The sequence below is a fragment of the Podarcis gaigeae genome (genome assembly GCF_964106915.1).
Source record: "Podarcis gaigeae genome assembly, chromosome: 1".
Taxonomy (NCBI): Eukaryota; Metazoa; Chordata; class Lepidosauria; order Squamata; family Lacertidae; genus Podarcis; species Podarcis gaigeae.
This window is the reverse complement of record NC_139678.1, coordinates 138,107,579-138,128,755: the sequence shown is the minus strand read 5'-3', so window position 1 is coordinate 138,128,755 and position 21,177 is coordinate 138,107,579.

The following is a 21,177-nucleotide window of genomic DNA, read 5'->3' as shown; positions in this document are numbered from 1 at the left end:
GAACCACTCCGTTTGGGGGGCACTGCAAAACATGCGGTTTTTACTGCAAACATTTTTCCAGACTTTGGCTTTGATTTGGAGTGAATCAGGCGATGTTGGGTTTTGGGGTGACCTTATGACCCCTGTCACTTACTTGGTTTGTCGGGCAAAATGCTACAAAAATGCTACAATGTCTGGCAAAATGCTACAAAACTTTTGCCAGACTTTGGCACCAGTTTGGAGTGAATCGGACAATGTTGGGTTTTGGATATTAATTATGAACCCCGGTTTGATGTATCAATTACTCTGTTTATGGGGTGTTACAAAATGTGAGGGTTTTGCTGCAAAGCTTTTGCCAAACATCAGTTTTGATGGGATCCCAGTTTTGGAGGTTTGTAGTTAAATGAAGCATTCTTTCAGTACTTCTTGGGAAATGTGCAGTTTCCGTCAGATCAAACTAATACTACTGGATAAAATTATATGGTTGTTGATTATCAGACAGTTCTCCCATTTATCAAGGAAAACGTCTGTTATGGGTGGCTTATGCTTGGTGTGTGTGACTATTGACAGACAGATTTGAAAAGGACACAGCTTCCTCTGTTTGTCTCACAGTAACTTACTGGCCTTTTTGATTATGCAGTTGGTGCGTCTTGTGGTCTGGTGCGTCTTATAGAGCGAAAAATACGGTAATTCCAGTTGATTTGTGTCAGGACTGCCGCTAGGTCCCAGCTCACAGAGGACCAACGCCCAGTGGATGTTATATACAAAAGTCTTTATTAAAGTTTAGTTTCCATTTCCAAGCTCTGGGCGCGCAGACCCACGTCTCGACGCTAGACCGGCTAAGTCCCCTCTGACTCACTGCTCCACCCACACCAGTTTAAGATTCTAGCCCGGCTCCACCTCTTGCGCTGCTCTTTCCTGCGTTGGGTCCTTCTGCCCTCTGGGGTTCCCTCCTTCCTGGACTCCTCTGACGCTGAGCCTCCTGAGTCTTGCCCCTCCCTCCGGCGGGCTTTAGGACCTGGCTCCCTTCCCGGGCTCCCCGCTGTGCCGCGCTCCTGTACATTTGAACTTGGCGCGCGCGCCCAGCCGGTGACTTTCCTTCTGACCGTTTCCCCGCTTCCTGATGTGGGTGTTGCCAAACCTGACTCCTCTCCTCCCTCTGGTGGTGAGGACACTGGTCCCGACTCCTGGGACTCCCCCTCCCCACTGCGCTCTGGTGGAGACGCTGGTCCTGATCTCCAGCTGCTGCTCAGGGACTCCCCGCTGGCCCCTTCCTCCTGGGGCTTCCCCCCTGGACCCCCCTTCGCTCTGGCCACTGGCGCTCCCTTCTGTGAGTCCTCCGATTCGCTAGAGAGGCTTGTGGAATAACTCTGGCCACTGTCACTGCCTGTGCCCCCCTCGTACTCCTCCTCCTCACTCTCCATTTGCTCCCCCTCCTGTGTCTCTCCTTCTGAACCCCTGACAATTTGTTTTAATGGTCACATAAAGGCACTTTCTTTGGTTATAAAATGATGTTGTGAGTCTTATATCTGAGCAGTCAATAAACTCCCTCCCCCACAGAAACGCTTGTCTTACTTCTTCTTCTTCTTGGCATCCATACTTACATGTTTGTTTAAAGAAAGACTAACCCCACCCCGAACCCCACCTCCAGCTTTCATCTTATTATTCTAGTGACTAGTCAGTGTTCATAGCAACACTTGCTTTTGTTCCTAGACAAACTGCCCTGAAAGACAGTTACTATGATCTACATGTGTCTTCTTGATATATAAGGTTGTTGCTAGTTTCTGCAAAACACTTCTTTATCTTTCAACAAGAAATAAATGAATAGGAGGCTGCTCTAAGGAAGAAGTGTGATTGCATCTGGAATATCAAACTCTCTGTATTTTTATTTATTTACTTGATTTAGGGGTGGCCACTTCACCCCCTGGCTATGCCCATGTCCCCAACTAACTGAGCTTCTTGGGATCATCCTGCCATGCTGTGAGCTACTACATTATCCTGCACTTTACAGAACCTTCCTTAGAGAATAAAAAACTGAGGCAAATTTCCAGTCTAAACAGGCTACACAAAAAGAAACAGCAGCGATTCTTTATGTTTGACTTGAGCGCCTGATATCTCAGAAAATCAACATCAGTGTTGGGGTGGGTGGGTCAGGGCATTTCCAAAATGTTATGATAGATGGAGCCATGGATGTGGCCAAGGGGGGCCAAATAAATAAAAATAAATAAAAATAAATAAAAATAAATAAAAATACATAGCTAACTGAGGTTCTGACCCCCTAACAAAAGGCCTGCCCCCACTAACAAAAATCCTGGCTACGCCCATGGATGAAGCCAACTACAGTAACTCTGGTTTTGTCCCCACCCAGAAGTGTAGCATGTGTGGGCCGTGGGGGCACAAATTTGTGGCAGGGGGCACAAAAAGCTGCCCCCACAGCAGGCTCCCTCATTGGTGCCTGGCTCCGTGGGAGAAGGAGCTGACCTAAGCTGCTGTGCTTCTGCTGGCCACAGCTCTGTCCTTAGGTTAGGCCTGACCCAGGGAAGAGAGCAGGAGGGTGGGTGGCCGCAGTGCACCTCGCTCCCAGTCACAGCAGCAGCTCCGCCTCCAGGTCATGTCTGACCTGGCACACTCAAGGAGCCTGAGCAGCAGCTTCCCTGCCCCTCTCCTCCCCTGGACATGTGGGGCATGCCCCTCTCCCCTCGTTGAGTTCTGCAAAGGCAGCCCTGAGACTGAGGAGGAAAGAGCTCACTGCTCATGCCAACCCTAGAGAGGATGTAAGAAAGAAGCAGGCTGTTGGAGGACAGCCGAGAAACAATTGAGCTTGGTGGAGCAGTGCCCCAGTCCCCCTTAAGAACAAGCCTCCACTGACAGGGAGCAAGAAGGAATTTTAAATGGCGAAAGACAGGAGTGCCTGGCGTGCTCTGGTCCATGGGGTCACGAAGAGTCAGACACGACTAAACGACTAAATAACACAATATTGGCATGGGAACTACAATAGCTCAATGTTGCAATTTGTCTACCCTACTTAATATTTACCATTAAGGAAAGTATAAAGTCATGGAGTAAATCCTTTCAGCTTGTTGATGTGAAGCATCAGACCTCAATCTGATACTGCAAATGTTATAGAATTATTGAATATTCAGAAGTATACCTCTCCACCACTAGTCAGGCTAGTTTTGGGCATTTATGGCAAGATTATCCCAAGTGGAAAGGAATAATGTATTTTCACTGTTATGTATTCAGTGGTCTGTCTTTGCTTCCCATTGTCTCAGGAATTGGGTAATCACCATCTCAAAGGAATGGCCAGACTACCAGGAAAGGCAATCAGATAAGGCATTATCAGATAACCTGGCAGACAGGAAAAACAACATTCAAATTTTTATTGTAGAAATTTCCCTTTTCTGTGATGTAGGTATGATGTTTGTGGGGGTGGTCTTGAGCTCCAGGGCAGGGAATTTCAAAATGGCAAGCACACATTGTTCGCGGTCCTCCTCCTCTCTCCTGCGTATGGGTGGAGCACCCTGTTGCAACAGTTTAATAAAGATCAGGCTTACTAGCTGCTTTGCTTCTCAATATTCTCTGGTTGGCCTCTGTTATTTTCTCCTACCGATAGAGAACCTACAAGGTTCTCCAATAAAGGAATAAGGGCAGATTTTGTTTACAACAACACAAAGCCATCTGAAACTGTCGAATAAACTGCAAGAGCTGCATATGGAGAGTGCTGGAACTTTTAATTCTTAAGGAAACATTGTGTCTATTTTTCCCACATGAGATGTTTCTTTCTTATATCAATAATGTTATGAAAGATTTGTAGCATGCTTCAAGCTGATTAGCACTTGGTGGCTGTGAAGCTTTAAATACAAAACAGACACATAGTGAAAGGATTTCTACACACTGAATTTTTTATTTATTTCACAGAGCAATTGCTTTCAGCTTTGCAGCGGAGCCCGTAGTATCCAAACTACAGTACTTCCGTGAGAGCTGTGAAGCAGAGCTCCCTCCACTGGCTCTGCTGTGACAGGATAGCTCCCTCAGGCCTCCTCTCCCCACAACTGTTATCTGGAGCTGCCATCAGTGGTAGAGCTTTGCTGGAGGCCCATCTCCTTCAGGCACCTCCAGCCCCTGAACTGTGCCAGCTGGTCAACATAGGAACAACTGTTTAGTGATTTGTGACTGAGATTTGATATTCCTCTTCCCTCCCTGCCCCCTTTACCTGTGGGTAGGGACCATCTTGCTTTGATTGCATTTAAGTTGTGGGTGGCCTTGTTGGCTGAACAGCGAGGCACAAATGTTCCAAATAAATAAATCTCTATACACAGTATAGAAAATTAGTGATCTTTGTAATGTGTGATTTTGTAGTACTACTTTGTAGTAGGGTGGCCAGATACCACATAGTATTTGAGCAAGAACAGAAGACCAAATAAGTGAATACAGTGGTACCTCGCAAGACAAATGCCTCGTAAGACGAAAAACGCGCAAGACGAAAGGGTTTTTCATTTTTTGAGTTGCTTCGCAAGACGATTTTCCCTATGGGCTTGCTTCGCAAGACGAAAACATCTTGCGAGTTTGTTTCCTTTTTCTTAAAACCGTTAATACCCAGGGAATCTGTGCTTCGCAAGATGAAACAACTCGCAGAATGAATTAATTTCGTCTTGCGAGGCACCACTGTAAGGCTAAAACCGGGGTGGGGGGTTGGGGTGCAAATGTGATTTACAAATTATGTGCTATAAGAAATCAAGAAACCTCCTGCTGGGTCAGACCAAAAGCCAAGAGCCTTTCTTCCTCCAGTAGCCAATCAGATGCCTCCAGGAAAGCCAGCAACAGCCCTCCCCAATTGTTGCTCCCCACCAACTAGAATTCAGAGACATACTGCCTTTGTACAAGGATCTATCACTTCTCCTTTGGGCAGACCACTGCTCCATGATTTTGTCTGATTCCCCTATAAGCCAGTGACCATGAGCACATCCTGTGGCTTTTTAGTACCATGCATTCATTATGCACAGCATGAATAAATACTTTGTCCTATTCTGCTGCCCACTTATTCCAATCCAAATTGTACATTTTAAAAACTTCTCTATAAGTTAAGAATGCACATGATTTGCAGTGCATGTTTACTCAGGAGTAAAACTTAAGTTTAGTAGGGCTTGCCTAGGAGTGTATATAAGGCGACAGCCATATTCTGCTTTTGTTGGTCATGGGGAAATGCACTGAACTATTGATTCTATATGGATGCTTCAGTTGCGAATCCTGCACTGCACTACATGACCCTTGGGGTGCCTTCCAACTCTACAATTCTATGATTCTATGAGTCCATCCCCATGGTTGCTGACCCACTTTCTGGTGCCTGAGATTGCATCAGTTATTTTGCACACACTTTGAAGGCTCTTCTTTTGCTAGAATCCTTTTGTTGAAATGAAACCTGTGGTTACCCAGATGCTGAATTCCACATCCACCCTCTAAATTTTGATGGCATTTCCTTCACTTGCCCCACCTAAGTCACACTTGGTCCCAGACAAAAACAAAACTTTATGGTCCAATACTGTGGTGAAATTTATCAGTGTGAATTGTTTTCTTCATTTTTTGGGAACAGATGTGGTGAAGCAGTGGGGAAAAATAAGTGCCTGCTTACTGCTGACCAAAGGGAATATCAACAAGAATTGAAAAAGAACTACAAGAAGCTGAAAGAGAACCTCAGACCGATGATCGAGAGGAAGATCCCAGAGCTGTATAAACCTATTGTGAAAGTTAACAGTATTTCAAGGTATAAGAATAGCCCTTTCCCCCACACGCCCAATAACCATAGCAAAATACAACATAGGATGGGGGTAAGCAATATGGTTCACTCCAGTTGATCAGCCTCAGTTATCATGGCCAATGGTCATTTTCTTCTTATTTATTTTAGGGGCTTATTCTAGTTTTAGGAAATATGAAAATCTGCCTCCACAGAACAGTTAAGAGCAGCTTCATGAAAAGGAGCTATCTACTTGCAGTGGATCAAATACTAGAGGATATGCAAATGTTGTTTGAAGCCGAAAGATTTCCCTTCTTTCTGTACTCAACAATCACATCTTTTAAGGGAGGGGATATTGAAACTACTTGCAGAAAAACAGATTTTATTATAAATTGACATGGATATTTGCACGCACAGAGAAAACAGCTTTGTGTTTTCTCTAAATTCTAAAGGCCAGTTCACAATATTGCATTGTCAACACAATGTTCCCTGTATGTATGTATGGGTATCTATGAAACTTCAGCTGTGGATGTTTGACCATACCAAGCTCAAGGAAATGTTCCGGAATGCAACCCAAAGCCCCTTCTGCGCAATCATGAATTTGCATCAATGTTACATATAAGCACATTCACCAAGCAACAGATACGAACAGTTAACCAAAACAAATCAACCCATTTTTTAAAGCACATTTCTATTGCATTTATTGTGATAAGAAACTTACAGACATTTGTATCTAGATTCCAACTTATATAAAATTATTGTTGTTTGATTGGGAATAATCTTATTGCTTGATGGAAAGTACTGCAATGGATCTGGTAATAACTTTTCTCATGGAAGTGGATGCCATTATGCTTTTTAACAAGTAAGATAAATTTGCATGAGGATAAAACAATGCTCTGTAATATTTAAATCTCATTGGATGGAGGCCACACAAATGCAAAATGGAGACCACTCAAGTGAGAACAATAAAATTCCATTTACTGCAGAAGTTATATTTCTTCCTATGGGCTACAGGGATTCATTCTAGTTAGAATATTTTATTATTGTAATTATAATTGTTATTTAAAAGTAGCACTATATTTCTTCTAATACTTGAAATACAGTGTTGGTTCCTGACTTTTATTTTTGCTTCATGTTGGGTGGGACTCATTTCCCTTCAGTTCAGTGTTCACGAGAGGCAAGGTAAAAACTTTGCAAATTTGTATACATATATGTACATGGTAGGGACGCGGGTGGTGCTGTGGTCTAAGCCACTGAGCCTCTTTGGCTTGCTGATCAGAAGGTTGGTGGTTCGAATCCCTGCAACGGGGTGAGCTCCCATTGCTCGGTCCTAGCTCCTGCCAACCGAGCAGTTCGAAAGCACGCCAAAAAGTGCAAGTAGATAAATAGGTACCGCTCCGGCGGGAAGGTAAACGGCATTTCCGTGAGTTGCTCTGGTTTCGCCAGAAGTGACTTAGTCATGCTGGCCACATGACCTGGAAAAACTGTCTGCATACAAACACTGGCTCCCTCAGCCTATAAAGCGAGATGAGTTCCACAACCCCAGAGTCGTCTGTGACTGGACTTAACTGTCAGGGGTCCTTTACCTTTTTTATGTATATGGTACTGTGAAATGGTACTGTTTTGGAGAGTATTGTGGGAACTTTTAGCACTTAGCAGTTCTTTTGTTCTTAAATGGCCTAAAATTAATCTATGAAATAAAAAAAATGTAAATAAAATACTGTATTAACAGGGGAAAGAACATTTTATTTAGAGTTCAAACATCACTGTTTTTCTCTCTTCCAAACACCATGCTAGAAAAAGTTAGAATTAAAAAATAATCTGCAAAGCGTTGTTTTAAGTGATCCTGATTGTACATTATGGAGATTACCCAGTGTTAAATAGATTTATAATTGTTAGGAAGCTGATATTCCTATTAACATCACGTATATTTAATTGCTTCTTTGGAGTTAGTTGTAAAAATGGATTCTTTATTTTTGTGGTGTGTGCACAGGAAGTTTTAAGAAAAGGCAAGGCTTGTGTGCACCATTTGCTTTAATGGTGCCCTGGGGCCCTGAGACCTCCATTGGTCTTGGGACAATATAAAGTCTGACATGTCACTCTGCTTCTCCTTCCAAAAATAAAATTGTTAAGTAAGTGATGCCAGTGAGACAGTTGGGAAAGGGGGATAAGTACAGCTAAGGTCTGAAACAAGAGCAGGAATTGGGGGAGTATGGACATCTTTATGGCTGCTATATAACCTAGCCAGCTTAAGTTTAGGTTAGGGTTGCCATATTTAGAAGAGCAAATAAAGGACAATTTGCTAGTGGGGTGGGTGGGTGGAAAAGTGCATGTGCTGGGGTCACCAGGCGCTGGAGTGACATCGGAGGGAAGAACGCAGCAAAATTTGCATGCAAAATGGGGGCATATAGAAAGAAAGAAAGCTGCCAGTTCAATAGTTTTGTTCAATATTAATAAGTTGTTTGTTTTAAGAGTGGGGGAAGGACTTAGATACCTACCATAGTGAGGATCTGAATGCACATGTAAAAGAGGGGGAAGTGTTGCAGCTCACTACTTCTGCAAGCAAAAGATCCCAGATTCAATCCCCAGCATCTCTTGGTAGGACTGGTAATGATTTTTGCCTGGAAAGCTTCTGCCAGTAAGTGTTGGCAATTTTGATCTAGATGGACTAATGGTTCTGATATGCTTCCTATATTCTAAGAACCGACAATGGATTCCAAAGCTGTGGCATGTGCTGTTGTTGCAGAATCCTATTTTTGTAATTTGAATGACTGCTAAAAATACCAGAAAATTAAAGTTTGGTTCAATTGCTGGCCTTACCCTTTCCCCTTACTTAAGATGGGCTGTTCACTTTTTTAAAAAATAATGCTTTTAAAGCTCTGTATCTTTTAAACCATTAATTCATCAATACCTTTCTTAAATGTCTGGAAAAGAATAGCTTTCCATTTGCAAAAGAGCTTTCAGATTAGCCCCACTATAAGATTATGCTGTGCCAGAACTGGGTGTGCCTACTTGGCCACCTGTTCTCGCTGCTTCATCAATTTTGTTCAGATTTTATTTTTAGGGTCTCAAACCCACCTCTAACGGGGGGAGCAAGTGTATTGGAGGAAAGGCTGTAGCCAGGGTTGCCAACTTGAATAAAATTTGAGGGGCAGGTCAGCCCCCCCCCCACTTTATCATTGATGACATGACATGGTGCATGCACATACTAGCTGTGGAATCTAGACTGTAATGTTTTAATTCATTTCACCTCTTGTTCAGATCAGATATGAAACAAAAAGCCCTCTCCATGAGAAGACTTGATTAGTCAAACAAAGCAGGGAGAAATCCTTTACTGGGCAATTAAATTAACTTAAAACCAAGAATTGAGAAGAATGGCCTCTGGTTTTATCTATCAGTCTTTCAGGATGATGGATTTATCATGCAAGGAATGTGCAGTTTTCATTCATTTGTTGACTTTAAAATAGTCAGCATTTAAATGAGCATTTCCCCATATACAGTGGTGCCTCGCTAGATGAAAAGAATTCGTTCCGCGATTCTCTTCGGCTAGCGGTTTTTTCGTCTTGCGAAGCAAGCCCATTGACAGCTTAGCGGATTAGCGCTACAGCTGTCAAGTGGCTTCCAGCGATCAGCTGTTAAGCGGCTTATCAGCGGAACAGCTGATAAGCGGCTTAGCGGCTTAAGAAAAGGGCGAAAAAAGCGAACAAAACCCGCGGGGGGATGCAAGATTTTTTTCGTCTTGCGAAGCAACCCCATAGGGAAATTCGTTTTGCGAAGCGCCTCCAAAATGGAAAACCCTTTCGTCTAGCGGGTTTTCCGTCTTGCGAGGCGTTCGTCTTGCGGGGCACCACTGTATAGGTAATTTCTGCAAGCAATTTCCCCTAATATAATGCATTTCTGTAAGTTATTTTCACAAACACTTTTATTTTCAGAATGCACATTTGTGTATTTTCACAACTTTGTGAAACACATTTTTGTTTGGAGAGTTGCATCTCAAAAATTAGAGAAGTGTGAATTTTGAAGGATAGCGACATGTTAATTAACTTTTTGCTGGCACTTATGGGCTCCCTAGCACCACATGGAGCTTGTTCAGAGCCCTGAAAAATAAAGCAAGGGCTTCTTCTGGTTGCTTGGGGGGCATCTATTTTGGAGGGCAGACACTGCTTTGTGGTGGGGGGCATAGGAATTTTGCTAGCTTTTTTGAGGGGTGGGTGGGTCTAAGCATTGCCAGCTCCTCTTGTGAGAAAGTGGTAAACTGTGGCACCCATAATAGTTTCTTAGTTTTCCTGATGTGCTTCCAGGGTCAAAAAAGTTGTGCTTTATTTTAAGTAGGTAAAGTCAAGTCTATGTCTGGTTTAAAAAGAAACAGTTGCATCCAGCGTAGAGCTAAGTAACTCATCCTATCAGTGCAAGGACTTTCGCTTTCACAATGGAAACTCCCCCCTCTTCTCACTTCCCCTTGAATTTATTCTAGAGTTTCCTTAGCACCCTCCCCCCCAGCAGATTTGGAGAGGGCAGGGTGCACATGGATAGCAGCCTGTTCTGGGGTCTGGGGAAGCTCGGGCTTCTCCCGCCCCAGCCCCATGCCTGGGGGGGAAAATAATTTTGTTTCTTTATTTCCCCCCAAAAACACTAGGTGCGCCCTATGGGCCGGTGCGCCCTATGGGGTGAAAAATACGGTAAGTTAAACTGCATCCTGCCCAAAGGCCTGGCGAACCAGCTCCATCTTGCAGGCCCTGTGGAAAGATGTCAAATCCCACAGGGCCCTAGTCTCTTGTGGGAGAGTGTTCCACCAGGCCAGGGCCATGGCTGAAAAGGCCCTGGCTCTAGTCAAGGCCGGTGTAATTTCCCTGGGGCCCGGGATCTTCAAAGTGTTGTTGTTAGCAGACCGTTAGCAGAAGAGGTGGTCGCATAGGTACAATTGTCCTAGGCCATATAGGGCTTTAAAGGTTTAAACCTGATCCTGTACTCCACTGGGAGCCAGTGCAGCTGGTATAGCACCGGATGAATGTGCTCCCGTGGCGAGAACCCCGTAAGGAGTCTCACCGCGGCATTCTGCACACACTGGAGTTTCAAGGGCAGCCACATGTAGAGTGAGTTACAATAATCAAGCCTGGAGATGACAGTCACATGGATCACAGTGGTGAGGTCAGGGCGAGAGAGGCTTAGCTTGGCGGAGATGCAAAAATGCTGCCTTTGTTATAGCTGCAACCTGCGGCTCCATATAAAGGGAGGCATCGAAGATTACACCCAAACTCTTGATGGAAGGCGCTGGCATTAATTGCACCCTCACAAGGGATGGGAGTTGCCCCTCCCAATCCCATATCATCCCGACCCAGCCAAAGGACTTCTGTCTTCAAAGGATTTAACTTCAACCAGCTCCCATGTAGCCACAACTTCCAAACATCTGGGGCCGAGCCAGGATGTCTGGGGCCGAGCCAGGATGGCAGTCCATCAACAGGTAGAGTTGGCTGTCATCAGAATACTGATGGCAACCCAAACCAAAATTCCAGACAAGCTGGGCGAGGGGGCACATAAAGAAAAGCATCGGGGGGGGGGACTGTGCCCTGCAGTACTAAACACACCAAGGAGTAGAGCGGTGACAGCTCCCCCCCAGCACCACCCTTTGTCCCCAACCAGAAAGGAACGAGCACAGTCATTGAAGGACTGTGACCCGAATCCCCAGGTCGGCAAGGCGGTGGTCTAAAAGTTTGTGATCGCCTATGTCAAAGGCTGCTGACAAATCTAAGAGAATCAGCAGCCCCGACCCGCCTTGATCCTGCTGCCTACTGAGCACTATTGGGGAAGAGTAAGAATAAAAGAGCATAGGATCCTTACACAAAGTCAGACTGTTATGTACTGAGTTGAATAGGATCTAAACTGCAGCAGTCTGATTGGTCCTAGAACAATAGGATCCAAAATGCAGCAGTCTGATTGGTCCTAGAACAATAGGATTCAGAATGCAGCAGTCTGATTGGTCCTAGAACAATGCAGCAGTATGATTGGTCAGCAGGAGCCACCCAATCCAGCTCCAGATAGAAGTGAATCCACAACCTGATTGGTCTACAGGAGAATTCCGGAATTAGCCAATCACGTGCAGCCCATTGTGTAAATAATGTATATAAAGCAGATACTTTGAGGGGACTTTCATTCCGTCCTCACCACTATGAGCTGAATAAAGAGCATGAAATCCACTCTCGACTCTGAGTATATTTCACAGACCATTGGCACACCTTGCTCATTATTTATCTACACTGACTGACAGTGGCTCTCTAAGGTTTCGGACAGAAGTCTTTCTTTACCCTACCTGGGATTGAACCTGGGACCATCTGCAGCCAAAGTAGATGCTCTATCACTGAGAAACAGTTCTTCCTCAACAGCTTCCTGTGCTTCTCCACCCTTAGCCTGCAGCTATCATTGGATGTGTCATTTTCTCCAGCAGAGAAAACTACATAACCCCATAGGGCTTTCTGTCAGCCCCCATCTGCCTGCTTTCTGAGTTAGTCCAGAGTAGGGGTTGGCAAACTAAGGCCTGGGGGCTGGATGTGCCGCCCCGGCTTGTAAATCTGGCCTGCGGACCCTGCCGCATGCTCGGTCAGTCCCTGCATGCTGCAGATGCCTCACCACGCGGGGACTGACTTCTGTGACGCTGGGACGGCTTCTGGGCGGGTGGCGACACTGGCGCGGTTTCAGATTGGCTGCAGGAAGTTCCTGCAGCCAATCCAGAGCCTCGCTGTCTGCACACTGAGGTAAACCTGGTGCGGCCATGGATGGAGAGGGTGGGTGGCAGGTGGGCGGCAGGACATACGCATACATAAATTAAACTGGATATATGATTGTTTAACATGACTGAGAATCGATCAGCCAGGGACTGAGGACTTTGAGAGTTTACGATCAGAATGTGGAAAATATGAAAACAACAAGAGGGCAGAAATATAACTATTTGAGATGAGGTCTTCAGAGGTCCAGAATATGGGAAGTCCATGTGAAATTTAATAATTAACAATTCGGATTGTAATTTGGTTGTTTTTTAATTTAATTTTAATTTTTGAATTGGATTATGATTTGATTTGTTATAAGTTGGAGGTTCTTAATGGAAAATTAATAAAAATAAATAAATAAATAAATAAATTCAGTGATTTGGATGTTTGGAGTCACTAAGGCCATTGGTATGAAATTTTCCACTCCCCTTTCTAGCAGGGAAGAGGAAGAATCCGGTGGCATTTACCATTCTTTTGGGGCCTGTTAAAGACATTCCTCTTTCAACAAGCCTTTTAGGTTGAGATTTTTTATCCCAGTTAATATCTGTAATGGATTAGAATTGATTTTATGTATGTGTTGTTGTTTTAATGTTTTTAATGTTTTAGCCGCTTTTATACAATGCATACAATTGTTTTGCATATGCTTTTATTGCATTTCAAATAATTTCAAGATGCCTTGTGGGAAGCAATTCATAAATGAAATAAAAAGTTATCCTTGATGTTTTCACTGTGGACTCACCTCAACTTATTTGACAGGAAATGATGCATAAATGGAATCAAATGCATAAAGAAATAAGAGCAGCATGTGTGGCTGTTTCTAGAGTGTGGATTTTCTCAAGAGTGTACCCCTGCTTGTCCCTCTACTCCTACTTGGAAAATGTTTGGAGAGCAAAAAGTATACATGCTGTACTTACCCAGAAAAGAAGATCTGTATCACGCCGTAGAATATTGCAGGATAAACGTAATCTACGAAGTGAAGCATAAAAACAAAAACAAAACTGGATCAAAAATAAATTTCACATTTCCAAAACTGGTGAAGTCAGTTTATTTATTTTATTAAATTTATATCACACCCTTTCTCCAAAGGAGCCCATGCAGAAAACACATCAATACCAAAACAAGACTAGTGAGATTACTTGAAACAGTTGAAAACAATATTCTAAAAACGCCAAAAAACTGCTCCTATTCTCAAATTAATAATTTCAGGGGTGCCAGGGGCAGGACTTTCAGCTCTCAAATGTTGAAACAGGAGTGTTTTAAAATTTCTCCTAAAAGCTAATAATGAGGGAGACTGACACACCTCACAAATGAACATTTCACCAAGAAAGTCATGTGACAGGTCACTGCCAAGCAGGCAACTCTCAGTGGCTGCATTGGGTTTCCCTTGCTGATCCTATCCAGTGCTAGTTCTACTCAGAGCAAACCCATTACTAACTTAGGTTCATTCACTTCAATTGAACTACTTTGAGTCAGTAGCGTAGCGTGGGTTGTCAACACCTGGGGCAAGGCAAGTAATTTGCACCCCCTAACCCGTGGATTTGCACCCCCTAACGCGTGGATTTGCGCCCCCTAACCCTAACCCCCAGATGTTGCGCCTGGTGCGGCCGGCCCCCCCTGCACCCCCCACGCTACGTCACTGCTTTGAGTAGCTGAATCTGCACTTTCTTTTTCACAGGGCAGTAATATTCTCAGGAAGTTGAATTCTGTTGTCAGGATCACATCATGAGACTTTTCCATATTTCTGCACAATCGTAGTCTACACACACAACTGTTGTCTTTTAGATAGCCAGTCTGTGGTTCTTCTTCGTTTGGAGTCTTTGGACTCCAATTCCCATCAACCCCACCCAACATGGGCAATAGTCAGGGATGATAAGAGTTGTGTCCAACCTCTATTTTTTCTAACTCCTAAGAATTAAAATGGAGATGCCCAGAAGGGAGACCTGAACAGGCCACTTCCTGGGATCGCCACTTCAGCCCTGATTTTCTGTCCTTCTAATTTTTATTCTATTATTATTATTATTATTATTATTATTATTATTATTTCTCATTTTTTATATTAAATAGAAAAAAGAGAATAAAATAAAAATCTGAGTCCCTGTTTGTTTGTTTTTTTTGGGGGAATCCTTCCTCCCCCCACCTTCCCATTACTACCATCAGCCTCTTTTAAAACAAAACTTTTCCATTCCCCCCTCCTTTCCCTCCTATTTTATTTTTCCCCTCTCAAAGCAAGTTTCCACATATATAGATATATTTTACTTTTATCATTTGATAGTATATATACTACTTCCAGCACCACCACCTCAACATCTTCAGTTTCTTCTTTTCTCTTTTCTTTTTTTCGGTTTTGTTGTTTTTTGCTTTCTCTTTCCTTCTTTCTTAACTCTTAAATTTCCTACTGCCTCCTTCCTCTCTCCTTTCTTTTATCTCCTTCCCCTCCAACAAATAATAATAATTAAAATAATTAAAATTACAGACCTATATCTCCCCACCCACTTTCAATAGTGGTCACCTACCTCATACATCCATAACTTGGACCACCACTGCAATTTTTTAATCATTACTGTTACTATTTCCACCCTCCTCTCTCTCTCTCTCTCTCTCTCTCTCTCTCTCTCTCTCTCTCATTTTTTCGTCTTTATATTTTACTCTAACTTCCCTCCTTTCTTATCCCTTTATCTCTTCCTCTTCCTCTCTCCCTTTTGTCTTGGTTTGGTTTGGTTTGGTTCCTGAACACAACCCTGCCTGTCTTAAATTTTTAACTCTCTAATCTCATTTCCCACCCTTAATTGGACCCACTCCTCCCCATTGTACGCACGGGGGTATCCAAAATTAACCCCCCCATCCTCCCTCTGGCCCCACCCCATTGGTCTCTTGCATCTCTGCCTTTTATGTCACCCTTTTATGTCAACTGTTTGTCTGTTGGTCTACTTGTCTGTCTGCTTGTCTGTTGTGCTCTCAGTACTGTTCACCCACACCACTGGGACAACTATGGAAACCCCAGAGAAGCCCTTAAAACACATCCCAGACGTGACAAAAATGCCATCTAATCCAGATGCTCTGTAAAAGCCACCAATCAATAATGTTCAGCAACCCAACAACACCCAGGAACCACCACTACCACAACTCCTAACCGTAACACGCTCCACACCAAAAGGACACCACGCAGATCTCAAACCAAGAGCATCAGGGAGATCGAGATGGCACCAACTAGGGAGATGGTGAACAGGACTGAGAGCACAACACACACACCCAAATGACAACAACCCAACAACAGAACGAGACCAGAGGGAAATGGAACTGAGATTAGCAGAACTACTGAAGACCACAGTGTCTCCCCTGCAGATCAAATCAGTGACCTGACCTCCAAAGTGGGAACTCTAGAGAACAAGAAGCAAATGCTAGAAAGAATAGTAAAGCAGTACCGAGAGGAAAACACATGTGTGAATAATAAATTGGCTGAACTGGTAAGCTGCCTGGAAACAGAAAGCACAGAAATGAGAATCAAACAAGTGGACATTGAAGATTGCTGTGGACATTGCAACATTTGCTTCTGCAACTTTCCCGAAAAAGTGGAGGAGGAAAGCCTAGTGTAAGGGACTTCAGAATACAGACCAGAAATGGAAAAATCCAGGCAGCAATATTTTAAAGAAAAGTTTTTGTTCAATTTGGTTTTTTTGTCAGACAAGAAAGCAAATGGGTGCATTCAGGAAAAATGAGAGAATGCCCCCATCCATCAGATGCAGAAAACTTTTATACCCTCAGGCAAAGCAACAGTTCAGCCCCTTGCCCACCCCCTTAGCATTCCCCTTTATGCATATTCATTAAAGCTCTACCAATGAAAATTGGCGATGGCCTTGTTTGGTTCCAAGCTGCTTTATCCACTAGGTGGCGCTGATGGCTTATTATTGAAAGAGAAGCTACTTGACCTATTTTACTAATTCCGATAAAACCCTCTGGCCACCTGCTTCTCAGAAACTGAATCTGTGGTTTTAACAGTTTCTAACTAGGTCTGCATTTAGAATCTTGTGGCGGGCTACATATCCTGTTCACATATCCTGTATCTGAAGAAGTGTGCATGCACACGAAAGCTCATACCAAGAACTGACTTAGTTGGTCTTTAAGGTGCTACTGGAAGGAATTTTTTTGTTTTGACATATCCTGTTGTTCGCTCTCTTATCGGTGTTTATCAGAATTTAGGTCTGCACCTGCAAAAATACCCTAACCGCAAATGCTTTTGCAAACAGAAGAGAGAGAGATAGTTTTTAGCTTTTAGCTTGTTCCCTAAAATGGCGTTTTGGATTAGCTTGCTCTCTATAAGATGGCCTCAGCCTGGCTCTCCAGTATTACCAAGGTCCCCCTGGTCCTCACTCCTTGTGAGGTCCCCCTGGTCCTCACTCCTTCATTCCCCCCTTTCCATCACGAAAATGCTGACCGGTTACGGTTCTTCATTTTCGTTTGATGGACCTATAGGTGCAATATCATAAAGAGCCAGGATATGGGTATGTGTAACTGCATTAACTGAGTGGCTCACCATTCGGCGTACAATCTGAATAAGGCAAGGCAGAAGGCATGTTAAGGCTAATATGATAATGACAAAAATTACAATCACAAGCAAAATTTCTTTTAACCATGACCAACCTGGGAGCCAGGAACTAATCCAATTCCATGGACTGGGGAGATTTGCACCATCTAAACTGATTTCATGGTATAACTCAGCCTGCTTCTTAATGTGTTCAACATCACTCTTAACACGTTCACTTTGGTTGTATATAAATGCTAACTCCCTAATCCGCCCAACATCAGTTACCACTCGTTGGTCCTGATTAATGTACACACAACATGAGTTCAGGAGAGTACACACCCCTGCCTGGCTGGCTAATAGGTAGTCCAGAGCCATTCGGTTCTGCAGAGTGGTAGTGGCCATCTGCCTGATTTCCAGCTGAAGGGCCAGTAGGGCATCAGCCGTGGAGTTGGCCATTTGGGCCATTTGCGCTACCTCCTCCTGCAGGGTGGTTAAAGCATCAGCGGTGGAGGCTGCAAAGATGTCCAATGATGCTGAGACATTGACCAGGGCTCGTTCCAGTTCAGTAACCCCAAGCCAGGGGAAGACCGCTCTCATAGCAGAGTGGAAGGCGGTTCTTCTGACCACCAGGGGGTTACCCGCAAAGGGATTCCATGCTCTGCGATAGCGATGGTGCCCCCTCCCCGGGAAGGTGCCATGCATCATGAGCCCCGGGGTCAAGGTTCCCAAGCTGCAGGTCCCATACCAATTACGAGGTAATGTCTTGTAAGCCCTGTGGTCACATAGCCAAAACCATCCCTTGGTCCACCCTGGGGTTGTCCAGGGGAAGGTCCATGGGTTATTAGAGATGATGGTCATATTGACTAGACTGCACACCCTGAATAGTTGCCTACAAACTTTTCGTCCGCAATATTCCTCCAGGGGTATTCCTTCCGAAAAAAGTCAACCTTCAGGGGTGGTGCACTCCTGTGGATGCACGGGCCTCCCTCTATGACATGGTCAAGCCTCCAAATATGGTGCTGGGGAACCACGTAGGTGGTGTTCAGAATTTTGACCTCCGCCAGCAGGTTCTGAAAATAACTCTCATTCATAGGGAAGGGAACCCCTATCATTGGGATCCCCTGTCCCAGGTGCATAGGCACATGCACACATGTCAGGGGCTCAGGAGCAGAGGCACAGGAGAGGGAGGAAATGGAGAGCGAGGAGGAGGAATCCGAGGGGGGTGTAGGCAGTGACAGTGGTCAGAGGGATTCCACGAGCCTCTCCAGCGAATCGAAAGATTCACAGAAGGGAGCGCCGATGGCCAGGGCGAGGGAGGTGCCAAGGGGGAAACCCCAGAAGGAAGGGGCCAGCGGGGACTCCCTGAGCAGCAGTTGGAAATCAGGACCAGCTTCCCCACCAGAGCGCAGTAGGGGGGAGGAGTCCCAGGAATCGGGACCAGTGTTCTCACTACCAGCGAGAGGAGATGAGTCAGGATTGACCACGCCTCCATCGGAGAGCGGGGAAACGGTCAGGAGGAAGGTTACCGGCTGGGCGCGCGCGCCAATTTCAAATGTACAGGCGAGCGGCACAGCAGGTAGCCCGGATAGGGAGCCAGGTCCTAAAGCCCGCCGGAAGGAGGGGCAAGACTCAGGGGGGTCAGCGTCAGAAGAGTCCAGAAAGGAGGAAACCCCAGGGGGCAGAAGGACCCAGAGGAGGAAAGAACAACGGAAGAGGTGGAGTAGGGCTAGGATCTTAAACTGGTGTGGAAGGGGTGGTGAGTCAGACGGGACTTCGCCGATCTAAGGTCAAGATGTAGGGCTGCACGCTCTGGCGTTGGAAGGGAAACTAAACTTCAATAAAGACTTTTGTACATTACATCAACCTGGCGTTGGTCCTCTGTGAGCTGGGACCTAGAGGCAGCTCTGACAACACATATCCAGCATTTCAATTTGTTCAGGCTCTTGGCTACAGCCGTTGTCATGTTCAGGAAGGTGTTTTCCCTCCACCCTGTGGCCATCTGGGAAGTGAGAACAATCAGGAGGCAGGATATGATCTGATTCCTCATCCTGATCCGAGGGATGTTCGGTGCCCCAGAACAGATGGCTGTACCACCAACACAGAAATACCACAAAAAGGGCAGTACCGCAGCCGAAAGGGATGGGGGTCCACCAAGGCCAAGGCATGTGGGCCTCTAACTCCTTGCCCTACTGGAGTGTGAACAGCGTCCACACACGAGATATTCCCACTCTACACAGGGGAAAGCGTCCAATTGGGACTGATATACTGCTAGGCCTCGGGAGCTATAAGGATGGCAGTAGATTCTGTAAAGTCCAATGGCTGGTCCTACTCTCCGGAGTAGGGTGAAGGGTCTATAAGCCCACTCCTGAGCCTCCGTAGCTCTGTAAATCAGCCACAAGGGAAGGCTGGGGTGCTGACGTAGGGTGAATCTATAATGGCCACACTTTAATGTTCCCGCTTGTAAAAAGATGCCTCTTCGGGCAACTGGTCGGGCAAACCACTGGTAACACTGCTGCTCCGACCAGTCCTCTTGATATGGGTCTAAAAGAGAGGGGCACCCCTGCATACGAGGAGGTTCCTATTTCTAATTACCCAAATACCACCAGCGGAGTCCTGCCTGGGCCTGAAGGTACGCAATGTCCAGGATCTCCGCTATCTCAGGGCCGTCAGCAAAAGGTCTATGCCAAGGTCTGGATTCTTCCGGAGCTATGAGCCGGTCCCACTGGGTGGCAGTCACCTACGTGGCCTCGGACAAGGGCGAATGGGGGTTGAAATCCTGGGGTGGCAACCCTTATGCAACCACAAGAATACCCTGCCACATTCAAGGGTATTAGGTGTGGAGTTACTAGGCCTACTAGTTCAGGTATTATTCTGGGATTATGGGAGGCGTGAGCCACCACAACAGTCACAGGTGGGGCTGCAGGATTTACTGACACCTGTTCAGCGATTTCAATGCGCACCTGATTCAGGCTCCCTCCCATGCAACACCTGGACCAAGGTTAGGGCCTGCTATACCAAATGGGGTTGGTACACTGCCCTACCTCCCGATGCAACACCCAGACCACAGTTAGGGCCTGGTCTACCAAATGGGGTTGGTACAAGGCTCTACCTCCCGACAACCAGCTGGTTATCCCCCCACCGCAGCAGGAACGGTCCAGGATTCGATAGATTTCGACCGTTTCTGCAACTTCCCGTACAAGTAGTACCCACGGTGGCGTGGATAAGGAACCACAGTGGGGTAGTGGGATGTTTCACTGCGATAACCTCATTACCCCCTTGTTCCCAACAGCCAACGAGTACGCCGTCTCTTACCACCGGCAGGATGAACCACTCGTAGCAGAGGTCAGCAGGCCAATAGGTTCGGTATGGCTCGGTAGGGTCAGGGCAATAAGACATTGAACAAGTCAATAAAGAAAATAAGAGAGAAAGGGGAAAGTCTTTGTGGATGTCCTTGTGATGATTAGTCGCAGGATCTCGTTGCCCGTGGCCCAACACGTTCCCGGTAGCATCAGACACAAGGGTTTTTGGAGAGAGTCAGCTTCAGAGGGTCAGCAGGATTTCCCTTGCAACTCCAGACACCCTCCAACTTCTTCAGACGCGTGTGATGTACCCAGGGGATGACCTCGGCTACTTTCACCGCAGTTGGGATGGAGAGAAGGATGGTGTACGGGCCTTGCCACTTGGGGATGAGGGGGTCGCACTTCCACTCCTTCACGTAGACACTGTCACCCGGTTGGAAGTGGTGGACCGGCTCAGCGAGACTGCACGGTGTACGCTCGAGGGAATACCTGGAAAGGGAAGCAAACACACGGGACAGGGATTGCACTTGTTCCTAGGTGATGTGATCTCCCACCCGCCCCAAACTGGCGGGGATGTCTCAGACGAAGGGGGGTGGCCTGCCATACAAAAGTTCAAAGGGTGATAGTTTCAGTCTCTTGGTTGGAGCACTCCGAATCCGAAACAAGGCAATGGGTAGGACATCTATCCACTTGAGTCCCGTCTCCTGGGTCAGCTTGGCCAAGTGAGTCTTCAAGGTACGATTCATGCGCTCCGTTTTTCCTGAACTCTGGGGTCTGTAGGCTGCGTGTAACTTCCAGTTTATCTGCAGCGCTTTGCACACTTCCTGCACGACTTTATCAATGAAGGCTGGGCCATTGTCGCTGCCAATACTCCTGGGAAGACCA